Source organism: Poecilia reticulata, chromosome 10 (genome assembly GCF_904066995.2).
Source record: "Poecilia reticulata chromosome 10, P_reticulata-male-v2, whole genome shotgun sequence".
NCBI classification, from domain to species: domain Eukaryota; kingdom Metazoa; phylum Chordata; class Actinopteri; order Cyprinodontiformes; family Poeciliidae; genus Poecilia; species Poecilia reticulata.
Window position 1 is genome coordinate 5,621,049 of NC_088839.1, and position 27,678 is coordinate 5,648,726.

At 37.8% G+C, this 27,678-nt stretch overlaps 1 long non-coding RNA gene across 2 annotated transcripts in view; it reads right to left on the reverse strand.

Annotated features, from left to right (window-relative positions):
• Positions 1 to 27,678, reverse strand: part of LOC145553268 (uncharacterized) — a 50,972-nt gene that overhangs the window by 5,277 nt on the left and 18,017 nt on the right. For both annotated transcript variants that reach the window (XR_014089571.1, XR_014089572.1), the window contains exon 3: positions 26,742 to 26,843. This is a non-coding gene — a long non-coding RNA (uncharacterized LOC145553268). The remainder of the gene's footprint in view (positions 1 to 26,741; positions 26,844 to 27,678) is intronic.

Sequence of the window (27,678 nt, forward strand, 5' to 3'; positions counted from 1 at the left end):
AAACGCCAACTGCAACACTGCTGATCAAGCTGTCAGTCTGAATTTATGCTGCTATTCAGCTTGAAGGCCGAAGGTTTTCAGACAGAGAAGCAAAACACTCACAAATAAGTAAACTCTCCCTAGCAACCACAGAGAATATCTGGTTGGCTTATTTTTACCCTGATACAAAAATACAGATCTCTGTAATAAAACACAGAATAAATCAGATTGTACATGTTACAAAGATTAAATCTAACTAACTGTAGATTTTTTTTATTGATTATTTTTATGTCATAAAGATCATCCTTATTGTACATCTCAAGCTTGTACCATTAACAGGTACATAGTGTTAAAAAATGTTTGATTACAGTGATTCCTTGCCGATAACCATTTTGTTTTTCAGTTTATATGGTTTTATAATCCAGAAAATAAAAAAAGCCAATGTGTTTACCTCTAAGCAAATCTCTTTACAGCTTTTCCTTTTCCCGTATGCAACATGAAATGCCTCGCTGCCATTTTCCATGAAATATGTGGACACTCTCGTTAAAAACAAACGTTGGTTCTCTGTTTTCTCTGCCTCCTTGCAGACCCGATTGCAGCGTTCCTTCTCAGAGATTTTATTTGTGCAGGGGAGTTTGTATGAAAGCACTTCACCCAAAGAACCCAGTAAGTTCTCCATCATTTCTCTGGGAGTTTAGCTGAGGTGAGAGGTGTGTGTGTCTGTTTGTATTGTAGGTTCATAGGAGAGTGAAAAAAGAGGGAAACTAAAATATAAATAAAAAATGTCTTCTCAAGGTAATTACTTGCATTCAGTATAATATTTTTTTTTCTTCAGACAGAGGAGATGTGGAGGAGAGGATTACAGAACGAGAAGCTTACGGCAGAAACGGAGAGATGAAAAAGATTGATGAGAAAGACCGTCCTTTCCATAAGAATGCACACCACTTTCCCTGTCAACAAAACACGGCCATTAATGGGCTTAAATGATCCTTACAGTGCCCCCCCCCCTCGCCACGGCAACACCCCACTTTTACACTCATGAATGAGCAAAGATGCCTGCTTGAAAAAAAAGGTGTCAGTCAGGAGAGATTGAGCTTTGTTATTACTTGGAAATCAATATTTTAAATTCCACCAATTAGATTAAATTTAGGATTTATCTCATTATGTGAAATCATTGAATTATGAGCTGCAGGTGCGTCACAGATGGACTAAAATGGGACCTTTTTTGTTTGCTGATGGATCACCTTTGTAAATTTAAATTGCAATCAAGAAATCCAGCAAATCGAACCCATTTGACGACACGATGTAGGCGAAAATATCTCAGAATGCAACACACGCAAATATTTTGCTTAGTTATGAATAAAAACTTGAGCACCCTCAAAGCTGCAATATGTAACTTATATATAAAGTATTTATTTTTTTTTACATATTAATAGAAACGACCATTATCTTGTGACAAAATATGAGGCAGAACTTGTGAGGGAAAAAAAATATAAACTAGCTTCTCTACCTTCTCCCAGTGCTACCTAAAAACAACCAATCAGATCCGGAGGGCGGGTCTTAGCGCTGTCAATTGATCAAGCGTATTGTGTACCTTATTTCAGCAGGCAGTTCAAAGTGCTTTACATCACTCTTGTGTACGCCCTGCTTCCTCCCTCTCTGCTCTCTGCTAAGCTACAGATTCTCCCCATCAACATAGCCTGCCATCAATGCTAAGGCTACTTAGCATAGCCACAGATGAGAGCGAATAAACAGTATTCCTGTAACTGTAAGTTGTTTTTACACCATTAGCACATTTAGCTGTTGATTAACAGCATTAAGACCAACCTCCTGGCTCTGATTGGTTGTTTCTGACTTAATTTTTCTCTAGGTGACAGAAGGTCAGAGGAGTTCAATTATTTTTATCTGTATCATATTATCTGATATTAATATGTAAGGATATGCAGGTAAAGACAATGGTTTGTCTGTCAGAGCACTGTGTGTTGAGGCTGCAGTCATTAATGTGCTTGTCCTGGGTTGTGTAGCAGAAGGTCTTCTGATGCATGTTTCTCCTCTTTCCACCATATTTCATAGATTTAAATTTGCTGTTCAATAAAAGGATACTACTAATCAGCTCAAGTGATGCTCACTTTATGAATGACTGGAAAAAAAAAACACTAGAATGAAGACGTCGCCGGCGGACGCTGCTTGTTGTGGCGTTTGGAACCACCAACCTGAGAGGTGAATGATGGTGTCTCAGCGCGATCTAGAGAAACTCATCCATGCGTTTATCTTTAGCCGCATTGATTACTGCAACAACGTCTTCACAAGTCTGACTAATAAATCAATCAAACAGCTGCAGCTGATCCAGAACGCTGCTGCTCGGGTTCTCACTAAAACCAGGAAGATAGAGCACATAACACCAGTTTTAAAGTCCCTACACTGGCTCCCTGTAGCTCAGAGAATAGACTTTAAAATACTGATGTTAGTTTATAAATCACTGAACGGTTTAGCACCACAATACCTTAAAGATCTGTTATTACTGTACCAACCGTCTAGACCCCTCAGATCTTCTGGTTCTGGTCTGCTCTGCATCCCCAGAACCAGAACCAGACAAGGAGAAGCAGCATTCAGTTTCTATGCACCACAGATTTGGAACAAACTTCCAGAAAACTGTAAAACAGCTGAAACACTGGGTGCTTTTAAATCTCAACTTAAAACTCACATGTTTAGAGTTGTTTATGGCTAAATTAGGGTTCGAGTGCGGGTTTTGATGTCTTCCATCTTTTTGTCTTTAATGTTTTTAATTTCTTCTTCTTTCTTTTCGACGTTTTAATGATGTAATGTTTTTTGTTTTTTTATTTTAATTTTTTTTTATCTCTCTCTTTCTCACTGATTATTTCTCTTTTTATTTAATTATGTAAAGCACTTTGAAATACCTTGCTGCTGAAATGTGCTATACAAATAAAATTTCCCATTTCATATTGTTTCTGAACTGTTTGTGCTTTGCTAGAGCAGGGATGAAATACGTCGATCGCAGAAGGTTTTGAGTCGATCTCGGCTTTAGGTGACAAACTGAACGTGCCAGGACGCTGAGACCAGCACGTCCTCCTCTGGCTCGCTTAAAACGTTTGTAACTTTATTAAAGAACAACAAAAAATCAACAAAAAATGTTAAAATTAATGACCCAAAAACAATAATAATCTCAATGATTATTGTTTCAACAAAGTTTTGCGCAATTCTGTGCGTTTTGTTTCCATTACCAAAATAACTAGCAGATCAGGAGTTTAAAATTAACTAATCAACCTCCGCTGTGTTGAGGGGAGCGCTTATTAATGTTCTCAAAATAAATATCAAGCCTGCAAACCTAATATCGTAATGGACCGAATGTTATGTTTTTAACGTAATCTCTGGTTGGCTTGGAGAGCGCAGGAGGTTGCCATGGCAACGTGTGTGCTTAAATGAGAGAGAGAGAGAGTAAAGATGTGAGTGGTTTAGAGTTGATCACCTGTTCAGGTTGTTTTACCTTTGTTTACTTTTCTCATGGCGCTTTACAGCCGCTGTAGTTTCTTAACATTCAATAAACAACAAACTTGGACTAATTATCTTGTTATTCTGTGAGTATTACGTCATTCACAACAAACTTCAAACACGGTAAATATGTTTCATTAAGTATTTAACAAACAAATGGGTTCTACCGCAATAATTATGTGAAATTAAATTAATTGTCTAATATAAAAAAATAGTTTGGTGCTGTCGGGCTCAGTGTCTGAGAGGCTTTTCCTTTATCAAACACATTTTTTTGCCTCTTATTTAGTGGAAATATTGATGTTAATGAGACTTTCTCCAAATGATTCCTCTGGAACCTGTTGGAGGAAAAATATCCCAACTTCAGAAGATGTGCTTTTAACTTAACAGAGCTCTGTGGTTCCTCCTATCAGTATGAAAGTCAGGGTGAGGAGGCGCCATGTTAGGAAGAGAAGTGGAAGCTGCAGGATCTTCAGAACAAACAGGTCATGATGCTAGGCTACTGATTATCCCTCTATGTGTACACAGGATCAATATAACCAGTTTAAAAGCTTAAATGAATGGTTATATGCCAGACATGGAAAACTGGGATGCACTCCATGCCATGATGTTCAGAATATAGGTCTCATGGCATCTCAAGGTGTCAACATGGCAGCCAGTGGAATGAGGGAAATACGGCTTTATTTTGTAGCAATTAAAGAGCTACCAGCTTTAATCGCTTCACAAAAAATTAATTAGCACAGAAACTCCAAAGCACACAAAGAAGCAATAATTATATATATATATATATATATATATATATATATATATATTATATAAATAAAATTATTATCATTATTTTTGTCATAGTACCCCAAGAATTTAAAACTACTTTCACCCCTGGCCGTAACCCCGTCTGAAAGTCAACCAAGTTTTCTCCGTTCGTCTTTTTTTGTCCAGGCCAATGAGTCCCTGTTCCTCTGGCATTGTCCAGAGCACTCCTTCATTCTACTTTCAATATAAGTCATTGAACAAGAAGGTGAGAAGAACAATACTACTGTTCAGAGCACATTCTATCCTGCGAGTATCACTGTCCCTCAGCCCCATTTCCCCTTTCACCTCCTCTTCTATTAGCCACTATCTGGCCTTCATCTCTTTGTCTCGCTCTAGCCTCTCTGGCTTCCCTGGGCCATCATCAGTTCAGCTGACAAAACGCTTCCTTCTGTCCTTTTGTTGCGGTCTTTTTCCTGCTCTTTATCTTTTTCTGCTCAATCACCTACTTCCCCCTCCACCCTCCTTGTAGTTGCCTTCCATTTTCACTTTTGTCACCTGTGTCTTTTGTGTGTGTTCTCTGAGAGTGAAGATCCAAAATTGTGTTCCATTCACCTCTTTCGCCAGTTTGGGGGTGAAGTTAGGAAGATAATGCCATCTTTCTTTTCTTAGTCTGGGCTTACAGTTCAATAGATGTTGATAGTCATTCTTTGAAAGGTTTTTAAGTTGATGCTTGTGGAACCGTTGCGGTTCCACAAGCATCGGTAAAATGAACCGTTACTGTTCATTTTACCAAAAGAAGAGTGTGTGCATTTGTTTGTTCTAAACCAGATAATAAAAACAAGTTTGTCATTACTCTGCAATAGCAGAATGTTTATGATTTTATCCCATTCACATGATTACAAATCTGCCTTAAATTTGCTTGATGAAACATTATCCATTGTAGCGTACAAAGTCTGACTCCAACTAAGCCGCTGCCACAGAATACATGCGAAAGCTCCTCAAATTTCACAGTAATAATCCAATGTCATTTCTTAAGCTCATGCAATGCTATGCAGACGCTCTGTCTGCACTGATGAATATTCTCTCAACACTGAAAGCAGCTCCAACTCACAGCAGCCTGACATACTTTCTTTGAGTTAGCAGCAAAAGCGCTGAAAAAGGCCTTTTGTAATTTAAATGTTTCTTATATTTCTAATAGAAATAGAAGTGGCTGTGACTTTAGCTCATCATTGAACGCTCATGCACTTTTGACCCTTAGTTTCATGCCACTGTTTCTGGTTCCCATGAATAAAGTGCTTATGCAACACTGATTGTATTAAACTTAAGAGGTTAAGTAGCACAATGCGATTCGCCATTCTCTTTTAAAATCTGCCCTTGAATGCGTAGAATGTGCTCGTGTTCACACGTCCACAGGCAGAGTTAAACAGGAAGTTTAACTCTGACATCTGGTTTCAGAAACGCCGGTGGCTGGTGTCGTGTAAATGAGCAGCTGCATTGCAACAAACATGTTAACGGTTTAACTGAAGAGCAGCTCTGTGTAAACAGGGCCTTAAAGAGGATGAATTTTCATTCCTTGAACGTTCACTTAACTTTCAATATAGAAAAAAACAAAATAAAAAGGACAATATCAATCAAATGTCAAATGTCTGCAGAATGTAGAATCAGGATGAGGTGCCAATATTCCAATACATATTCACAATAACAAATAGGGACCAAGTAAAAACTGACACAAACACTTTGGCGACGTGACTGGACTTGATGTTCTACAAAATGAACGTAATTTTCTTAAGTTTAGACCCAATTAACACTTGGCTTTCAATACACCAACAAACATGGTGCAGTGTTTGAGTCTGTGAGGGTCAACCTGATATTAGAATAGTAGAAATAACTCAACAACATCGCTTTTATCCTTCCAAATTAACTGCCTAATTGACAAGTTAATGTGACTGCTGTACAACAGCAAAACAGAGCTTTTGCAAACAGTGTGAAAAAAAGATCTTTCCTTGGAAAGAGGATAAAATGCATGTTTTGCAGACCCTGATGAATAACTGGGTGAGCCGAAATAAATCTGTCTTCATAAGGCAATTCTCAATGACAAGTCAGTAAAATATTGCGACATTTCCGCCTGTGTGGGATTTATTTTGCCAACAATGGCTGAAAGCCAAGAAAATAGCTGAAATATCAAAATAGTGGAGGAAATGAAGGTCAAGTACTGTGTGTTTGTGGGGTCGGGTTTGATGAATGGATAGGATGAAAGCGTGACATACAGACTTTGACATTTCGCAGGTTGCTGTGAGCGATACATGAAAAGTAACGTAGCATGAGGGAACATGAGTGCAAACTGGTACAAACTATAGAAATAGAGTGAAATTGAAATTGAAGAGAAGTAAGAATAAATTCTCAATCTTTTATGACATTGTTTCTATTTTAATGGTTCAAAGTTGTCTACAGCGCAAGCAATTTCCGGTAAGGTAGCGACTGGGTAAAATTTAAAACTTCAACACAGGAAGCAATCGTTTCTCAATAGCCAAGAGTCCTCTGAACGAAGCAAAGCGTAGTACAACTTCCTCTTTTATTGGTAACTCAAATAACAGAAGTACTTCATGAAAAGTGAAACATTAAAACAAGATTTTGGGGGGCTAAATATTCTATTCTGCACTACCTAAAGGGAAAATTCAGAGGAAAAAGTTATGTTGTCCAGAAGGAACTACAGTGAAACCCACAGGAGCCTGCTGGGCCCAAATCCTGCCAAAAATGTTGGATTAAAGTATCTTTTCCTTGTCAAAACTTTCCAAAGCAAGCCCTTGTGGTGTTTCCAGCTCCTTCCTACAATGTTCATATTAGGCTTAAACAAGTCTGAGCACAAGAACGAGATTAGGTTAAACATCCCGGAGACGTTCTTTATAGTCGAGTCCCGGAATTCTTCGGAGACGTGGGGTTTTGTTAGACATCATTGGGAATGAATTTTTTAAAAAGTTACTTAACTCTTATATTCCTGAAAGATTAATGTCCGGGATATCAACTTTGAAATATAACAAACTGNACCCAGGGGAATTTTCTTCTCTGGAGGATAATAAGACAAGAGCTAAACTGTGATCATTAGCTTCCCGTTTTCTCGTCTGACACCCCGGCGCTCTGCTGCGTCTCAGATAAAGCCTTTTGCTGGAAGACTAGAGCGCCTTAAATATCTCAAGAGGTGGAAAAAAAAAAAAAAAAAATATATATATATATATATATATATATATATATATATAAAGTCCCTGTTTTTGAGATGTTTTGAATCTGATGTGAATGCAGTGCTTTACTTAAGAACACACATCTTTGACACACTCGCCCCCGAAGCCGTTTCATCTGTTCTAAATGTATCCAATAAACATGTCAGACTGCAATGATGCGGCGCTTTTACCAGCCAGTCGATGACAGCTATACGTTATTACGCTAACAAGCAAATTTTTATTTTATGACACATGTTTCACATGATGATGAAATGGAAAAATTGTGAACATAAAGTATTTTTTCTTCCATTATTAATTCTCATAGAGCATTCAAAAACACTGACAAGTGTTTATACAGCTTTAAAAAAAAGCTATAATTATTTTCATCTCCAGTGTAAGCTACATTTCATGCTTTAAAATTAAGAAGTTACGGAGACATTTGGTGATATGGGAGGAAAAAAAAAATTGTGGCCATGATTTATCTCGTGCGAACAAATTGTTTAATTCGTGGCCACAACTTATTTTGTGGCAACAATTTATTTTATGGTAACAACTGAATTATAACAAGTTGTTCCCACTGCATTGTGTCAAACAAACCAAACCCTTTGAAATGTTTATTCCCCTCCTCGCCTGTAGTGGTGCTGTAACAAGAACCACTGAAGGAAACAAATGGAAAACTTCTGAAGACACCGAAGGCAGCTTCCTCCGTCACAAAATGTAAACAAAGAGGAATGGCGTGAAATTTTAGCGGTTGTAGGATTTCTCTTTCGCCTTTGGCAAAAGCAGACGAGCCATTTCTGTCGCTTGCATGAGAGTCACGCGCTTGTTTTGGTTGTATTTACCCAGAATGCCCTGAACTACGGTCTGCTTCCTGCTTTTCGAGATTTCTCCGGTCTGCTTGGCATTTACATTTGCATTGAAATCAAGTCAGAATTCACTTCAACCGAACCGAGACCAAGATCCTTCTTTCTGAAAAAAAATTTGAGTTGAAAAAACTTTTAATTTTCTTTAGGATTTATATTAAAGTATGATTCAACTGAATGTGAATTGAATATACATTGATAACATTTAATAACCTTTGGGATATACAGTTTACCATTTCAAATATTTTAGACAGGGATTCTTAGTTTTTAAAAATATATATTCTTGAAAGCTCATCCCGTTCTTGTGCTCCTGTGTCACATCGTCTCATGACCTGGATGGATTGTTTCTCTGCTAGCTCCTTTAAAATATTTGTCTCAAGGTTTAGATTCAACAGGATAAGAATAACAGCCATTTCCCTCATCTAACCTGCCATCTCTGTAACTTGAAAGTGCAAAAACATTCTAAGAGCAAGACAAAGTGTCCAATTCTCAGAAAACCTGTGAGAAATTTGAAGTGCTCCAACTCTGTGTGATTATCGACAATTGTGAATAAGGCTGTGGTTATTCACTTATCTCACTTAGTTCAGCCAGGAAAGTTTTTTTCTCTTTCTTCAAGGATGTGACCTCAGTGCACTTAAAAGACATTTCTGTTTCTACCTTTGAAAAGTCCTTCCAACAACATTTGGCAGGTAAAGGTGAGCGAAAAGGTCTCTGAGCCAGTTAAAGTGTTAAAATGTGTTTTAGCTACAAACACCTGCTGTGAAAATAACATCCAAAGCTGGACTAATAGAAGGAATTGCTTGTCTAGAATCGTCTCTTCTATCTCGGCTGAAAACAGCGGTGATCACAGATGGAGCTCTGCTAAGGCCAAGCTCATCTACTAGGAAATACTATCATAAATCTGTGTTTGGAAAATAAATGCTATTGACTGTGTTTGAGCTTGAGAAGGATGGCATGGCAGCAATTCAATTCCCCGAAAGAAAAGCACTGGTTAAAATTTTTAACTGAGAAATATGGACCAATGAACACGTTAACAAAATTGTTGGTGCTGCTTTGTTAATGAACAAAAAGCCCACAATGATCACTGAAATAACTTCAAACTGAAAAGTAATAATTAATGACAAAAATATAAAATCAACCAATGAATTGTGATCCAATACAATCATAAAAAATAATAAAACAACAGGCGTGGACAAAAATGAAGATAAGGCCTCAACATCCTTCATGCAAAATGCCGAAACAGGTTCTCATAGACCAAATGTGTCAAGCTCAAGACCCGGGGGCCAAATCTGACCCACCATAGCTTTTTATGTGGCTCTCTAGACACCAAATTATATCAATAAGATGGTTTTTAGGACAGTTTCAGTTATGCGATTGTTAAGTTTTCCAGTGTTTAAAACAGATTTTTGGGAAGCATCATGCTTGATTTTAGGTGTAGCATGGATCAGATTCGTACAGCGGGAGGATTCCCTTCATGAATGTTTAAACAAACATAAAATGAAAGAAAAGGCATAAAACGGTAGCCCAGTAGGTGGCAGTAATGCATGTCTAAATGTTGCTTGTCAATGGCCACAAAAAGAAGAAGAAAAAACAGCAGCCATTGTTCACCCCAGCGCCATGGATCATGCGATTGGAAACTGGTTTTGGAGCCTCGTCACCTGGTGCTAGACAATTGCAACAATAACTGCCAGTGTTTCCAGGGTGACCAAATAAAGCCTATTTATGCCAAACAGACCCAACTACTGATCAAACCTTTAAAATTGTCAGGAACTACACCAGAAAAGCAGATTACTTTACTCTGACCTTCTCATTCAACACAGTCAAACTCCCTCCTTTGACTTTTGGATCTTAATATTTGTTTTACAATGAATCACAGACTCAGGAAGAAATAATTTGTTCCCCTTTTGGCAGCCCTATGTGTGTTCATCCGCCCCATTTTTTTTATTACACAGATCTCAGTCATTCTCTCTGCAGGTCATCCCGTGTGTCTGTGGCAGGTCATCAAGGAGGATGCAATCACCGCTAATGTGTCAGCGGCTCGCTCCCCCGTGGACGGCCACCGGACAAATTTCCGGCACTGTTCATGCATCAGAAACAGTCAATAAGTTCTGACGCCACCGAGTCTCCTCTACTGAGCTAAAACGTCCGTTTCCCCCCAGCACATGTAAACTTAATCAATTTGTAGCCTCTTTCACCTAGATTCTAGATTTGACTTAATTACAAATCACTATCTCTAGTGATCATTGGGTGAAAGTCAGGGTGCACCCTGGACAGGTCACCAGTCCATTACAGCAATACATGTTTCTATATATATATATATATATATATATATATATATATATATATATATATATATATATATATATATATATATGTTACATGGCTGACACAATTCTGGAGAAATCTGCTGACTCGGTTGTCATTAGGACCACAAATGGGGAGGGGAAACCAAATGATGTCAAAAAACCCTGGCTGCTCAGGGTATTATGTCCAACCATATTAATTTAAAGTTATGTGGAAGGATAACATTTCTAAAGGTACATTTTATTAGATAAATGTGGCATTTATTCTATTTCTAAAACATTTTCAATGCTGTTTCAGCCTTAGGCCCACATTTGACGTTACATTTAAAAAAAAATAAAATCCAGAAATAGGCAAGTCAAACCCAGACTGAAAAATTCTATACTCTTTACAGATTTGTCAATGATTTAAGAAACGTTTTATACCTGAAAACAAAGGGGGACAAGAAAACTGATTCTCAATTTTCCCCTAAAATGTTTTGATTTCAAATCCAGTCTTGTTCTCGTTAACCTTCCATTGTGTGGCATTTTGTCTCATGAGCTAAACACATCATTAGGTGATTCTTTGTTACATCAAAAATCATGAATTGGTCACACTGGAAACAGTTTTCATAGGCAGGATGGTTTAATTCTGTGGTTCCCAAATTGTTCATTACTCAAACATTACTATTCAGTCAAATACATAGTTACCTAGTATATAATCAGCTCTATGATTACTGATTCACATCCCAAATTCACATGAGGGATGTGAATATGTTGGTCACACTCGTCTCTTTCTGCACACTCATTCTCTGGCTTGTTCTGCCTTTTTTTCTCGTTGATGTAAAAAACGATTCTTGCCACAAATTCTGAAACAACTTCTAAAGGACAAAGGGAACAAAACTCTTTTACATATATGTAGCTATAGAAATTGAGTCAAGGGTATGAAGGACAAAGTTAAACCCCCCATCTATCTAATAAAGCTCCAAAAATAAACCGAGTTCTGAGTAGGTGTGGTACAAATTGTGTAATGAGCCTCACTGAGGGGCTTAGATAATGTTTTAGTGGATGATTGGACTTTTAACAACCTTCACTGCAACTTCAGGACAAGTCAAAGTGTTCACAATTCTGATTTTAATGTGAACAAATGCCCTTTATAGTTACTGAAAACTGTAAAATAGCCCTTTAGCTTAGCATCAACGGGACGTTGAGAGGCAGATGCTAATTCAGGGCACATTATTTACCAACGTCTTGTTGGCCAACATGTTGACAATTTTATATGATGAGCTAAATGTTTTACAAACTGCTTGTTGCCAACTAGCTTGATGAGAAATAACAGCTGACTGTCTGAAACATATTGGTGCCATAACCTGATGTAGCAACCAGTTAGCGCTTTGTGAAAGATTTCACATGAAGAGGTTGATGCTATGTCATGACTCATTTTTTAAAGAAAGACAAACTGTAACTGTATTTTCAAAGACATTAGTTCATTATTGTGATGACTCGGTTGTGGTTGGGCTAGGAAGCTAATTACAGTTTTCATTTCATTTTAAGCAGCTAATCCGTGGTGAGAGTTAGCTTAATAAGTTAACATACCAAAGCTTTCAGTGCCAGTTAAGTGTCATTTATTGAATAAAGTCCCCGCACTCCCTTGCTCTCTTGCTATGCTCCAGCTACTTCCCCTCAACACAGCCTGCCATCAATGCTCAGGGTAGCTAGTTGCACCAATGGCAGCAGATCCAGTTTTCAAGCAACAATAAGTTGTTTCTCTGCCATTAGCATACATTGCCCAGGGGAAAAAAAAGTATACTTTAGTATACTTTAGTATACTTCAAACATACTTAAATTTGTGAAAGTACACTTCAAGTATGCTAAATATTAAGTGTACTACATATAAGTATATCTGAAATATACTAAAAATACACTTGTACCAATTTCAAAATTAGTACTTTAAACACACTTAAACATAATTGTACCAAAACACACTTTTAATATATTAAATAAAAGTATACTTTAAGTGAACAAAATATGAATGAATATGTATGAATTTTTAAGTGCCTTAATAATCTTTTACTATTTATTAAAATTGCATACAATAAAAAAAGGATAATCATGATGTAATTTTTAAGAAAGTACCCACTCAATTTTCAGATGTGTAAAACCTTATAGTCAACGGCATTAGTTCCAGTTCACACTCCAGACCAGATGGTGGCGGTATTGCACATTTTCATTTATTTAAAAAACGCCACAGAGAGAAGAAAAAACTTGAACGCAGGGAAGATAACAGACGCTGTTCAAATTCGCCATTTTTACTACATAATATTGCCTTAAAAGTAGAGAAGGCCTTGACAATAGTTACTAATTTTGGTAAATTGAAGCTGTTGACGTCCTAATCCGAGTTAGACGACAACACAACGGGACAACAACCGATGGAAATGAAATGTGTGTCACAAAAGGAGCCCGGAGGGACGAAGGCTGCTAAGTGTTGCTAGCTGGTGGTAAGTTTGCTTATTAATTATCTTCATTTAATTATAAACAGTGCAGTAAAGATATATAACTTACGTTGGTTTCTTAAATAATTATTTTATCAATTTTATTGTGACTTGTGTGATTATTACTACAGCAATCATTCAACTTCATGTTATAACTGCATGGAGGCTGTTTGTTGCAACTTTAATTCATAAACTAACCTGGTTTTAATTATGCTCCATAAGACAGAGAGACTATGATATTGTGAGGTGGTTGTTATTCTAACTCGTTCATCAATGATTTTATCTTCAACATATGTTTGAAGATGAAAGAGGAAGCCAGATAAATCAGGTGTTAGGAAACCTAAAGACTTTCTGTCTCAGAAGAAGCTCTGATTCCACCAGATCACCAACCAGCTCTGAAGATGAACCTCCACATCGTCTTCATGATGTAAGTTGTTTTTTCACCGAGGAGCTAGTTACATTTTCAACAACAAAAACTGCTGTGTTACCAACACCAAGTGCTTAATAACATGATTTGATTTAAAGATAACTGGACAGAATTTTCTCTTCTTGTTAATCTAACATTTCTCTTTCATACATTTTATTTGTTGTTGGCTTTCAGGGCCCTGTGATGGACTGGTGACCTGTCCAGGGTGAACCCTGCCTCTCATCTGATGGCTGCTGGAGATAGGCACCACCAGCCCCTCTCACCACCCTGCAAGGATCAGTGTGTTCAGATCATGGATGGAAATATTTTAAGGTGGTCGCTCTCCTTAAGTCCACACTTAAAACAGCTTCATAGTTGATGCCAACATCAACTGATTCTATGACATTGCTGACTATTTTTTTCTACTTCTAACATGAACAGACAAAGCAGACACCCAGAAATGTTTTTCCACCCCAGGCATCTGGTCCCCATCATCATCAGTTCTGATGATGTCACATATATTTATTTGCCATTTTCTGTTCTCTTTAAATACAAATGCTTTCGCTGTTTAATTGCTCTATTGTTCTTTTTTGTAGGTTCCTGCAAGGTGCAGTGAACTTGAATGTTCTGTCATTGATCCTCACTTTCATGTTTTATTGTCACACTTAAATTTCATGTTCATGTGTTCACTTTTGATGTGTAAACTGATAATTTATGTTAAGTTCATAAAGTTATGAGTAAAATTGGACAATTTTAAAATGTCGGTAATAAAACAAAATATTTAAGTTGGAGTAATTAAAATTGTAGTTTATTATCAATAGCAGGAAATCAAAATAAAAATTAAGTGTCATTTAAATACATTACTAATATATTAATAGTATATTTAAAATATATTTGAAGTATATTAAATATATATTTTTAATATAATTCTATGACAGAATTATTACACTCAAATTAGTTCCAAAATAGTACAGTTTAAGTACTTTGATAAAAGTATACTAAGTATGTTAAAATTTAGTATAATAAAGTATACTTCTTTTCACCTAGGTGAGCAGCAAATATATACACACACAGACTCCTTTTGCCAATTGTCAACTTAATTTACTTAAGGGCGTCACTGTAAAAGGGACAGAAAACAAAAGCAAGCCAGAAGTGTTCAGATTTTTCTAAAGATTGTGTATTCTTTTCCTTCCCTTTAATTACTCTCTGCTTTCTACTGATTTATGAGATGAAGCAGCAGTGCCGACCGCCAACCAGACACTTCATAACCACAATACACAAAAATATTACACAAGATGTCATTGTTGTGCACAAGAAATGATAATTGAGCTCGCCTGTATCATTACCTTTTTATTACCTTGGTATGTTTATAAGTCTTTGCCTTAAGCCTGCGCTTTTCTCTGACATCAAACATCCCCGACTCTTATTTTCTATTTCCTTTCCACTTTTATGTTAATCACAGCAAACAAGGGAGGGAAGTGATGAATCACAGGTGAGTAATGTTTGTACATGAGGGTTGTTGTTTTTCTTAATTTGTAACCCAGAATTACAGCAAAGCACCTCAAAGAACTCAGCAATAAAAAGTTTTAGTTTAGTCTTAAAAAGAAAACTTTTGTCTGTTTTCCTTATAATTTCAGTTATAGAAAATTATTGCTGAGATCTTGTTTTTTTATTTTTTATTGTTTCAGCATCCTACTGAACATAACATAACCAAATGTTAGCTAATAAATGCAATTAATATAGGCCTGCAATGTTATTTGTGTGAATGTTGCATACATTCACACATGAAAACTTCATCAACACATTCATAATTCATAAACCGGATTTAAAATGTAGCCCCTCGCTTTGCCCTGATCCCTTGGCTTTTGAGCAATGTTTAACATTTCTCATAGAAAATTAGGGCCAAAGCCGGGCTCAAGCTTCCACATGACAGTGGGAATAAAAATAACTGCATGAATCCTGACGCGCCGCCTGAATAAGAAAACCCATCTGAATTTCAAAAAAGTTCTCGTGTGCATTAAGCAGGGTTATCAGCATTCAGCGAAGCAGCGCCGGGTGCTGCTCTAACCAGACTACAGAGACGCCAGAAAGAGCGAGATCATCATGACTGTCAAACGAGTTAGTTGGCCAAAGGGGGGAAAAGATGAACAGGCATCACATTTTCTCCTGGCCCAAAAGAAGACGGTTGGGAGGAAAAAAAAAATCTTCCCAAACATCCGATGGAGGTTGGAAATGAGCTTCGGTGGCCTGGATTTCCACATTCAAACTTGCAATGGATATTGCAATCATAAAGTGTAATTTTTCTCCTTATTTTGACTTTCACTTTGTTTTAAATTTAGTTCATAAAAATGATGTTGCATCATCCATAGTTACTACTCCTGAGTGTCAATGAGAATTAAATTAACTTTGAACTCAAGAAAAACTGTTTTTAATTGGTGAGTAAATTAAATGAACTGCAGTTCACTCTGTCAGCGTTAAGCTAGCAATTGGAGTCAAAACCCCTAAATCTGAAACCAAGTCAAGACAAAGACCAGCGTCCCAACATACACAACAATGAATGTGAAACATGATCAAAAGTGTTTCTCAAATTAATCTTCAATGAATTCAGCGGCCTACATTCCCATAAAAACACATAGATATTAAACACTTAGAGCTGAGACAAACATAATCTTAATCATAACCAAAGCTAAATGTGTGATACAAAATACCAAACATTCAACACTTGAAATGTAGAAAACTTGTGTATTGTACCAAAGACAGTAATTCTATTTCAAAGTTTATGTTTAGGAGCAACTTTTGTAAACAGGAGTCATTCGTAGCTTTGATACGTCATCATAGCAACATGAGATACCAAATACGAAGAGGTCAGAAAGTCTGTGGACAAACTGCATGTGGTTTATAAAAGTACAAAACTGATTTAATTGGGAGCAGCTGCTCACTTTCTCGGCATGCAAGTGAAAGGGGAAGGGTGTCGGGAGTTTTTAAAAATCTCATAATTAGCATTGAGCCACGTTATTCAGCTCTAGTGCAATGGAAGAAACCAGAAGAGAATGGCAGAACAGGAGTGTTTACAAATGGGTTCTAACCGACCCCACACCCATTTCACTTGTATCAGTTGCCTCAGTCCTCGAACGCACAAGGGTTAAATACTGTGGAGTTTGATTACTAGTGGCTGATTGGAAACAGGGCACAGCTGAAAGGGAAGGCCGGGCAGGCAGACTGAGGGAGCTGAACAGAGACTCAATCCACAGAGAGAAGTAAACAATAATTTAACCCTTGTGCATGCGAGGACTGAGGCAAACATAGAGGAGTCCAATTGTGTGGGGTCAGTTGGACCCCACACACCCTTGTATCACACACAAGGGTTAAGAGCATGAAATCCAAAATGTACAAAGAACAAAATACTAAAATAACTCAGAAACTAAATACAAAGGAATTAACAGATGTGTTAAGGACACAAAAATAACACAGTTTTTTCCTTTGGTTATAGATTATTCTGACAGTATGACGGAGCGCTCAGTCATCATATCAGATAATGAGGGAAAAAATTGTGTTTTATGAAGTAAATCTAAATGTTTTCTTAGGTTTTTAGGCAAATCTTCCAACAAATTTCTAATTTGCAGGTCTTACACTTCCTAATGTTTAAAATACTAGGTAACTTCTTAAAGGTTTTCATGTTTTAAAATAAAGCTTTGAGCTTCCAAAAACACAACAAAAACACATGAATATGCTCTGAAAAACAGGCTTTATGTTTTGCCTTTGGAGATTAAGACTACACCCATTATCCCTGTGAAAGCATCTATCTGCATGCCGCTCGTTCCCCGTCTAGAGCTCGACTCGTAAATGCATGTGACAAATGATGGACGGATGACTGATCTATTATCAGCCACGGAGGATAATTAGCGAGCGTAGCGGCGCTGCTGTGACAGAATCCATCCATACACCAACTCACCATCTGCAGAAATGTTTTTCACCAGAACGCCCATTTGCATTGGTCTTCAGATTGTTCCGTTCACATCCTGTGGAGGTGAGCTGTGTGTGACTGAAAACCTGTTCACAATTAACACACACAGAAGAAATGGAGGTGGTTGGACAGTCTGCGCACCTTTTGGGAAATTAAGATTTTTTCCTTTTATGTTTGTTTGTTTGTTTGTTTGCTTGCAAACCTGTTAATAATTCATGCCGATTGATTTTTCTCCTAATTCAGAGGCACCAGCTCTGTTGAGATTCTTTAGTGAAAATTCTTCCAAACAGGTACTGCTCACATTTGAATATTGTGAAAAAGTTCAATATTCTTTTTCCTTCAACATTTTAAATCTTTCTTGCATCAAAAGTGATGGAACACAGAAGTCCACTTCTACAAAATTTCCTTTTAAAAATTTGCACTTTCACGACTTTTCATGAAGTTTATCGTGACTCTACGGCGTATAATTCACAAAGTGTCGCTGTGATGGAATCGCTGGGCTTTTTCATTGAACATTCCCATCATAAACCCGCAAATACGAGGCGTCTCTATCTCCCCTCTGGCCGTTTATAAATCACAAGTGGACAAAGCAATCTCTCTCACAGGCGCACTGAGTGGTCACTACGAACAGAGAAGCGTAATATAACACCGGTCTGTTTATATGCCACACTGCATTGGTACATTCACAAAACATAAGGAAAGGGGGAAAAGGCAAATAATCCTGCTTTGAACTGTCTGTTAAAATAGGCTATTGTTGAAGATTTATTGCTAAAAAAAAAACAGGAGGAAAAAAGTTTCATCTCTCATTGTGAATCGTGCCTTTCCATTGACACAAACTGAACCGAGGCTCAACACCATTTGAAAACTTGAGATGTGATGTTCATAGATGTTCTCCATCCCATCTAACTGAGCTTGAACTAGTTTCCAAAGAGTAAAGGGCAAAACTTTAAATCTGTAGACAATGTATCCGACTGAGAGCAGTTGAATTCAAGCATTGCATATTTAAAAAAATGATTATTTAGGAAAGCCACTTTGTTCATTTACAACAAACTCATACAATAGCATTTTATTTGGCAGCTGAAATGCTTAAGATTTCATATTTAGGTCACCAGCTCCGCTTCCATTTACCACAAAATTGCGGAAATTGGAATTACAAAAATAAATCTGCTTAATGGAAACACTATGATTTCAAAAGAATCTCAGTTTTTGATCAAACCTTTGCACTTTAATAAGGTATTTTTTTCAGCCATATCAAGATAAGTGTGTTACGCAAAACGGCAGTGGAAACACTTTTTTTGCATCGTGCCGATTTGTATTCAGCAGCAAGGCCCTTATTTTTAGACTCCGCCTCCTCGGACAACACGCAGCCTCCTTCACCACAGCAGCTCATCAAAAGTTGAGTTTGTCATTCCAGTGTGTTGAATCCGTCGCTATTCTGTAAAATCGCTTACTACAATTTCCCCAAACGTAGTTGCCCCAACACCTGAATAAGACGCCAACATCTCCTCTGATTGGCTGATAGGTGATGAGCGCTGGCATCATGGCTGAATTATGAAGATCTCACACATAAGTCTTTACCACCGTCGTGGTTTTTAATGACTTAAAATGTGAACAAACTCATTTATGTGTGATTTTTTTTTGTACTTCTTATTTAATGGAAACACCTCAATTGTGAAACTGCTTTTTTTAACATTAGCACAATGTCCAAAGTGTTTCTCGTACATTTGTAATGGGAATGCAGATTAACTTGGAGGGTTACATTACCCTCATGTACAGAGGTTTTAAAGTGTGGCTCCCTTCTTTTCCGTCTCTCCGTTTATGACCGGTACAGATTGAGATTCAGTAACTGAAGGCCACAGAACGTGGCATGTGTCCACGTCCCCATCCAGCCATCAGCAGGCTGCTACGTACACTGACATTAGATGCCCAGTCAAATGGTCTTTTTTAGTTTTTTGCTTTGGATGATTTCTTCATAAAATAACATGAAAGTACTTCAAGCTATGCTCAAGTAATAAAACTAGCATCACAAAACCCGTTGGAAGGAAATAAAAGAGCAAGAATCATCCCTAAAACCTCCTAACCAGAGATACATCACAGTTACTGAGGTTTGTGTGGCTGACTGGTATCTCGTTGCAGCTCATTAACATGTAAATTGGGTCATTTTTGTTAGCATCCACTTCATCCTTTCTCTCCTCCCAACTTTGCCATCATTGCTGCTCCTGGTAGATCTAAATTCATTAAAGTTTTCCTGTTGGCTGTACAACGTCAGCTTTACAGATTTTTATTGTAATGAGAATTCCCAGAGAGACACTAAAACACAACTGAGACGTAAACTACAATACTGTTAAAGACGCTGTAACCAAACGATCCTCCCGGTATTCATATACTTTGAAACATCAGAGTGATCCTGTTGAGCAACCTGTGTAATCTCTCATACTGCTTAGAAAGAGGTGAAGTTGAGAGTATTGGGATTAACCTTTGGAGCTCAAATATTCACTCTGTGACTGAGAGATAAGTTGTAATTATTTATGCTAAAGAAATGTTTGCAGCAGGAACATCGAGCTCTGAATAATTAAAGCTTCCATCTAGCAGGAGAAGAGTTTATCTGGTAAATGGTCAGGAGGGAATTTGAGTTATAAAAACATCAACATGCAGTTTTAGTTTTAGAAGTAAACAGGTGGAAGTCGAAGTAATATCACCACGTTAATCCGCCAATGGCTCATTTTTAGCTTGGTGCTTTTGCTAATTTTGAAAATGCTTAGCGCACTTAAGCGCTAAATTACTTGGCTGTTTTGTGAACCTTCAGTTGAATAAAGTTCGACGTCCATGTTGAAGTTTCGGTTGTCGACTGTTAGGGATTATTCAAGTAGTTAGCCATTTATATTCATGCTGTTATTCCATTTCCTCTCCTCAAAATCTGTTTTTGTTCCCACAGATAACTTTATTTAAAACAAAAACAAACATACAGGAACAAAATAAATAGGGACCGGTTGTTGAAATATTTGCAACATTCCCACCACAAACTAAATAAAAAAATAAAAATTATTTTATTTCATCCATAAGCTTTTTGAAGAGTGAAATTTGGTCTAATTATATTGTGATTTGTTGAAAGGTGTTGCAGGTATGCAATTTGTGCTTTGTGAAATACCTTTTCAAGGAAATAATATGAAAACTGACAGAATCTGGGAAAATGAAAAACTGAAATGTTGAACTCCAAACAGCCGGTTTATGACAGAACAGTCAGTTTTATTGAATGATGTGGCTTTGTTCTAAAAATGAGCTCATCAAGCTTCAGTAAAGGCAGCATCAATAAAACACTTATGGGCTGTGAGCTCAGTCTGCAGTGAGTCTAATGTTGACTGCTGGTGTTTTTATGCTTACCTATTTCTGCTGCAAACGCTTCAACGCCCCTTTTGTGTTTTCACAAATAGGATAAAGGCTTCATAAAAATGAAACAGTGTTTTCAAGGATGTACAGTTTCTGCATTACTGTTACTATTGTTTTAATCAAGAAAAAATAGAAAATAGCCACTATGGAACAGACTGGAATTAATATTATTATTATTATTACTGCTATTATTATTAGAAGACAAGCAAATACAAAATAATTGTATACTCCAGGCTTTTGAAAGCTTTCTTCTGGCTCGTTGTATAATATGAGTTCTGCAGCACCAGATAGTTAGTTATGTCGATCGCCTCGACGCCGGGTAAATCCTCAAGATTACTTTTTTACCGAGATAATACGGATCGTATCCTAAATATATGTGTTTTTTTATTTTTTGCCTCGTCTGTTTCAGCCTAGTTAGGGCATAGCGCACTCGCTCTGATCCACTTTTCTCTGTTTTGACCCGTAGAAATCCACTTCCTGGCCCCCATCTGAATTTTGTGCATCATCCGAGTCTGAAACCCAGCAATTAACTCCTCTTTGGAAAAGCCTAAAACCACCTCAAGCAAATGTATGAACACTTTTAGTGAAAGTGAGGAAGTTATTTTAATTTTACCGTTTCCATCAAGCTTTTCTAACGTCATACTCAGAAAAAGACATTGAAGGAAACACGGCAAATGATGCTGAGTCAGAGGCCCAGTTACTTCTAGAAGAAATGTTGGCAGCAACCAGAACCTGTGAAGCCAAAGTTTCATCTCTAAACGAAGAGATGCCAAAACTTAGACTTCTACACAATTCAACACAATTAAAATTACCAGTTAATTCACAATTAAAACAGAGTAAACAATACCATACAGTATTGCATGCAGTCTACCATGCCCACCAGAGTAAACAACCAGTCATTAAAATGTTTGCATTTGTATATCTGACTGATTTGCTGCAGACTAATTAACTCCAGCTGATATAGCATAATGCCATAATTATTTTTTACAGTGCTGTAAAGTAGTCACTATTTTTAAGTTCATAAAAGACTGCTGAGATTTTATGTGCTACTAATGGCGAAGGCATAGAAGTTTCTAGGGATCCGTTTAATGGCGATTCAGCAATAAAAACGCATCTGGTCTCTTATATCGTTAAAAAAGAAAGATGGGTTTGCTAGCAATCTAGGCTTTAATTCAGTTTTAAATGAAACGGCAAGAGAGGCTTTTTCCCCCTCCAACATCTGTAAACTCCTGATAATCATGACTGTAGTCTATAAAAATGATGAATTGGAATCTTGCAATGCAGGATTTGACAAAAACAAAAGTGTTTCTGCAAAGGAAACATCCGGATCACTCCCAGTGATGTCACTGGGAGTCATGACGACACAAAGGTTTCAGGGTGAGTTGTTGACTCGGGCATCATGGTGGACGACCTGCTATAGGCGGCTTCCACACATTCCCATCAAGTCGGACAGACTTTTTACAAGTTGACTGCAACGTTTCTGACAGAAGGAGCCGTTCGACTTGACCTGGAAATGATTTCCATCACTTATGAACCAAGATGGATGCCAACAAAATACTGAACCACCAAGTAGCAACAACAATAAGGATCATCTTCAGCACTTAACCAGGTATGAAGCTCTTCATATTTAATGTTATTGTTTAATTAATTAGTTTATTCAATTAAATCATGATTTACAACATAATAGTAAAACTAATTGCGCGGCTTCTTCAGAGGTTAGAAAAACATAAAATTTGTGACAGCAGGACAACAAGATGCACGGGTTTGACCTGGAGAGAAGTGGCACTTTGTAAAGAAAATGGTGCTCAAGATTATAAATGCTTCTCACAAATTGTTGTTAGCGATTGTATATTTTACAACAGTTTAATTATCTTTTATAACGGTTTGTTAAAAGAGTGCTATTCATATATAGATCCCTCCTCCAGCACATTCCTGAAAATAGCTGTTTCTGTCAGAGCAAAGAGAGCACACCTAGATGGTAACATAGCTGATGATAATGAAGTTTGAGTCTGTCATACCTTCGCTGCAGGCTCGTGTAAACACACTTTAATTATCTCCAACCAGACACACACCGTGGCCTTCCAGGCAGCTTGTAGGTGGTGTGAGTGGAAACGTTTGTTCATTCGCTGCAGGCGCACAGACACAAGCAAATGACATTATTTGGTCTATTTGACTCATGCGGTTTATTAATTAGTGTTTATTCATCTGTGCTGTCTTTGAGTTTATCTGAATCTGCACATTCATAAAACATCTGCAGCGGATGCAGGGAACCAAGGATTCTTTATGTTCACATGGAGCTCCAGGTGCCTACAGATGTCTGTATGCACCAACAAAGAATGACAAAGGAGCAGATCGCCACGGTAACATTTAAAGACATTTGGTAAAAAAAGAAAAAAAAGAAAAGAATATATATATATAATTAGAAATGACCAAATCAGACCAAAATGTAATTTTTTTTGTCTCCAAAAATTGTAATGAGTGGAGAAAAGATTCAATACCCAGAACACTGAAGGTCCAAAACAACCAGAACTACAGTAGATCGGCTTAGAGTGTGTTAGAGTGACCCAGTCAAAGTCCAGAGTTATTTTAAAAAGACAATGAGCAAACATCTCAGTCTCCAAATATACAAATCTTCCCCAAAAACCTCCCAGTTGGAAGTAAAAAGTTAAACGTGTCTCTATAAAAACACAGAAGGGCTGAATCAAGAATGTACACCACTCTTTTCTGATCTTTATATGTAAATAAATGGAAAACTGTGCTTCACTTTCCCCCGGTTTACAAGTGTGCACCACTTTGTTTTGTTCCATCACATAAAATCCTGTGAAAATACACAATTCTGTCAGCAAATTTAGGATAATTTCAAGGCATCAATAATGCTGCAAGGCATTATTGATCTAAGTGCTGAAAACTAGAAGATGCACCAATGTGATTTTTTTTCGAGAGAGCTGATACTTCAGCTGTGAAAAAAGGTATGATGCAATTCTTTAAAAAGAGAGTGAAGAACTTTTCATTATTGTCAAAGCCAGGTCAGGCTCTCTGCTTCCTCTGCAGATCTGTAGCTTTGACTGCCAGCATTGTCTCAGTCTGTGATCTAATGTTGCTGTTGTGTTTCCTGATCAGTCACTGTGATATTCAACATAAGCCTCCACATATAGGATTTTAATCTCAAAGCTGATTTCATAGCAACATTCTAATTAATACATATGGGGGCTTTCACTTCACACTTTGTCTCTCAGTATTCCTACTGCATCAGTTACTGCATGTTAGAGTTACTGACTGACTTTAAGGATGTATTCACACCAGTGATGTTTAGTCCGCTTTAATCCAAATCCACCTACAAACCTGAATCTGGGTTCGGTTGAAGCAAACTCTGGTTTGGTTCAAATGAACGTGGCTGTGTTTCCATTACAAAATGTTACCAGAACTTCAGTATTTCGCTAATGCTGAAAAACACAATATCACAATTGTGGGGCTTACATTAAATAAAATAATGCAATAAAAATCACGTTAATAAGTTTGTTCAAACAATAAGTCATTACGTAATGTCACCCTCCGACCATCATGTTCTTCTTCATAGTTTGCACTAGTGGCAACACTTGCATGATGCACAAAAAGTGTTTCCATTGCAGTTTTACAAAATAAAACCCCAAAACTCGCCCCATCCTAGTGCCAAAACAATGTGACTTTATATAGGAAAATATAATTTTTCAAAATTCCAGTTTCCATTAGAAATGGAAATACAGTTAGTGAAGGCCAAGTGGACGGAAGGCTGGCCCACTAGGCACAAGGGCTATTGCACAAGGGAATTCTGGGTAAATACAACCAAAACAAATGCATGTGTCTAGTTATAGTAGTAGAAATGCTTTGTGGTCATTTACCAAAGACAAAAGATGAATCCTACAACTGCTCATTTCTGAAGCGAAATGAGCATTTTTGTTTACATTTTGTGAAGAAGGAAGTTGCACTAAGTGTCTTCTGGAGAGGTTTTTGTGTCGTTTCCTTCAGTAGTTCTTGGTGCAGCACCTCCACAGGTGTGGAAGGGAACAGGTTACTCAAAGGGTTTGGTTTGTTTGATACAGTACAGTGAGAAAAAGAACCACATCCACTGAAAATGGAACAAAATTTGTCATTTTGTTCCCCAACGGAACTGGACTAAAAGGTGAGAACCCCCAAAGATTACTAGCTTCCTTCAATTAGTCAGATTTTTAAATAGGAGTTTAATGTCTTCTAAAACTACTACTTCATCCATTTGAGTCCAATGCACCAATCACAATGCAAGATATGCGTGTGTGTGTGTGTGTGTGTGTGTGTGCGTGTGTGTGTGTGTGTGTGTGTGTGTGGTGGTGTGTGTGTGGTGCGTGCGTGCGTGTGTGCGTGTGCGGTGTGTGTGTTTCCCCACCCACAGTGTGTGCATGGTGTTGATTCATAGCAGCTCTTACCATTAAAGTGAGCTGAAGGGCGCCGCTAATGGAGCGTGGACAGCTGTAGCTGTATTTCTATCACCAACCTGTACTTTTCCTATTGTACATCCCGCCACCTACTGTAGGACCGCTGTTCGTCTCCACGGTGACAGCGCCGCTCATATAAATTGTTTAAGGCACAAGTGCTTAGACCTTTCCGTTGAAGGGCTCTGGCTTAAAATTTATGCTGCAGTAACTGACTCCAGAACGAGGGCTTGTTAAAACATACCAGAGTCTGTGATCGAAATCCAAAGGAAAAGAAGTAACAAGCAGCCAGAGCAGGTGCAGAGCAAGAGGACTGCAGGGAAGTAATAACAAGAGTGGATCATGCTGTCATAAGCCGACTGTCAAATCAATCTCTGTGAAGCCTGCGACTATCAGCTTTCTTTAAATGTTTAAATGTTGAAGTCGGAGTGACTGCTGAAAGGACGAGGTCCATGTTACACAGATCCTCACAACAAGCCGGTGTTTTTAATCCGGACTTTCAAAGGCACTAGACGTGGTTTTACAGATGACAATTACAAGAAAGCAGTCAGTAGTTTGGCTGAGAAAAAACAAGTATTGCATTTTTTGCACCACCAACAGCAGCTTCAGTAATTTTACACACTGAGCATCTGTTTGCTCAAACGAACAAATTCCCCCAGCATTCATTGAACTGCAGACATCACCAGCGGTGTTTCCATTAACCATAGAATTGCACTAATTGAAATTAGGAAAATAAATTTGCTTAACGTAAGCATAGCAATTTTGAACAAATTCAAGATTTTCAATAAAAAGTTTTTGTGCTAGGATGAGGTGCTTTTTTTCCCCAACAGTATTGAAATAGATGTATTTCTTTTTTAAAAGGTTTTATTGGCTTTATTTGATAGCGAATTGACAGGAAATTGGAAAACATTCAGCAAAGGTTGCCAGGCCAGGAATCGAACCTGTGACGGCCGTGTCGAGGACTAAGGCCTCTTTATGTTGTGCTGTAATGTATTTTTGAAAACTGCAAGGGAAACGCTTTTCCCACATCACATGTAATATGATCAACAGCCGGATGTTACTACTGGAATGACAAAGAAGACAACAGGAAGTGGTAGGAGAATGACAGTCCTCCATAGCTCTTCTGTAAAATGGCCGACTCCAATTTCCCCAAAAGCGCCCCAAGTTATAGATAGACGATAGATGATGAGCGCTAGTGCCATGGTTGAAATATGAATATATCTCATGTAACTGTTTACATAGGTTGCTGCCATGATTTTTAATGACTTACTAGTGTTCTGTTATTACTTAGTTTTTATAAAAGTTACCTAGTGCAGCTTTTAATGAGAGGTGTGAAAAAACATGCAGGCCTTAAACAATTGTGACAAAAACTGACACCTCGGGGAAAATGTCCTGTGAATGCTTGGCATGAACCAGATCATTCCAGGAGGAGAAACAAACAAAGAACATACCAGCTGTGAAGTCTGGAGTTGTAAGCATCGTGATACGAGGACGGCTATCATGTGCCCCATTAGGGTTTGGCTATAGACATGAGTGGAAGCCAACAGAAGGTCCTGGTGAAAATAGAAAGACAGAGTGTGTTTGTGTGTAACAAAAAAAGACAGTTAATGTGTCACTTCATGAGATTAGATTCCTCTTTTGAAAAGAAAAGGCTTTATTTGCCGTTCAATATTGTCGAGCAATAACAGTCGTGTTGAAAGGGAAAGAAAGGTCTTGCAGACGGGAGGCAGATGGAGAGAGCAGAGACATGGAGGTGAAAGAGAGGCAGCAGAGTCAGACAAAAGAACAGAGGCAGCGGGAAGACGGGGGGGGGGGGAGCCCTGGGGTATCCCTGCAGACAGAAATAGAAGGCTACAGCTAAATAAAAACAGAGGAGAGACAAAGGGAAGTATTGTGAGTGATATGAAAGCACAATTTCCAATCACACACACACATTCACACACACTCAATGACAATAACACTCGGGTTTCTTCGGTGCGATTGAAGGCGTGATCTTTAATAAGAGCAGAGTGAAGGTGTGCATTCAGAGAAGAGTTTCCTCTTTTCCAAAACCCCGTTATTGTTTTCCCAATCAGCCAGTAAAAGTTGAACAGAACAGGATGCTGCTGAGGCCGTTCCCCTGGCAACCGCCGGAGGAACTCCTTGTTCTGCTGAGTTTTAAAACAGCAGTACTACGTCTTATCTAGTTGAGCCATTTTATAGCACAAACAAGTAACTATGTTCACTTTGGTTGTAATGCTATGTGTATCAAATATAACTTAAATTAAAAAGTCAAATTTCTTTTAACGTCTTGAAATTTGGCTGCCATCTCTTTAAGAAGCTCCTGTTCTTTCTGAAGCTCCGCCTTCAGGAAGTCATCACAGTATTTATCTACTATTAAGCCTTCAA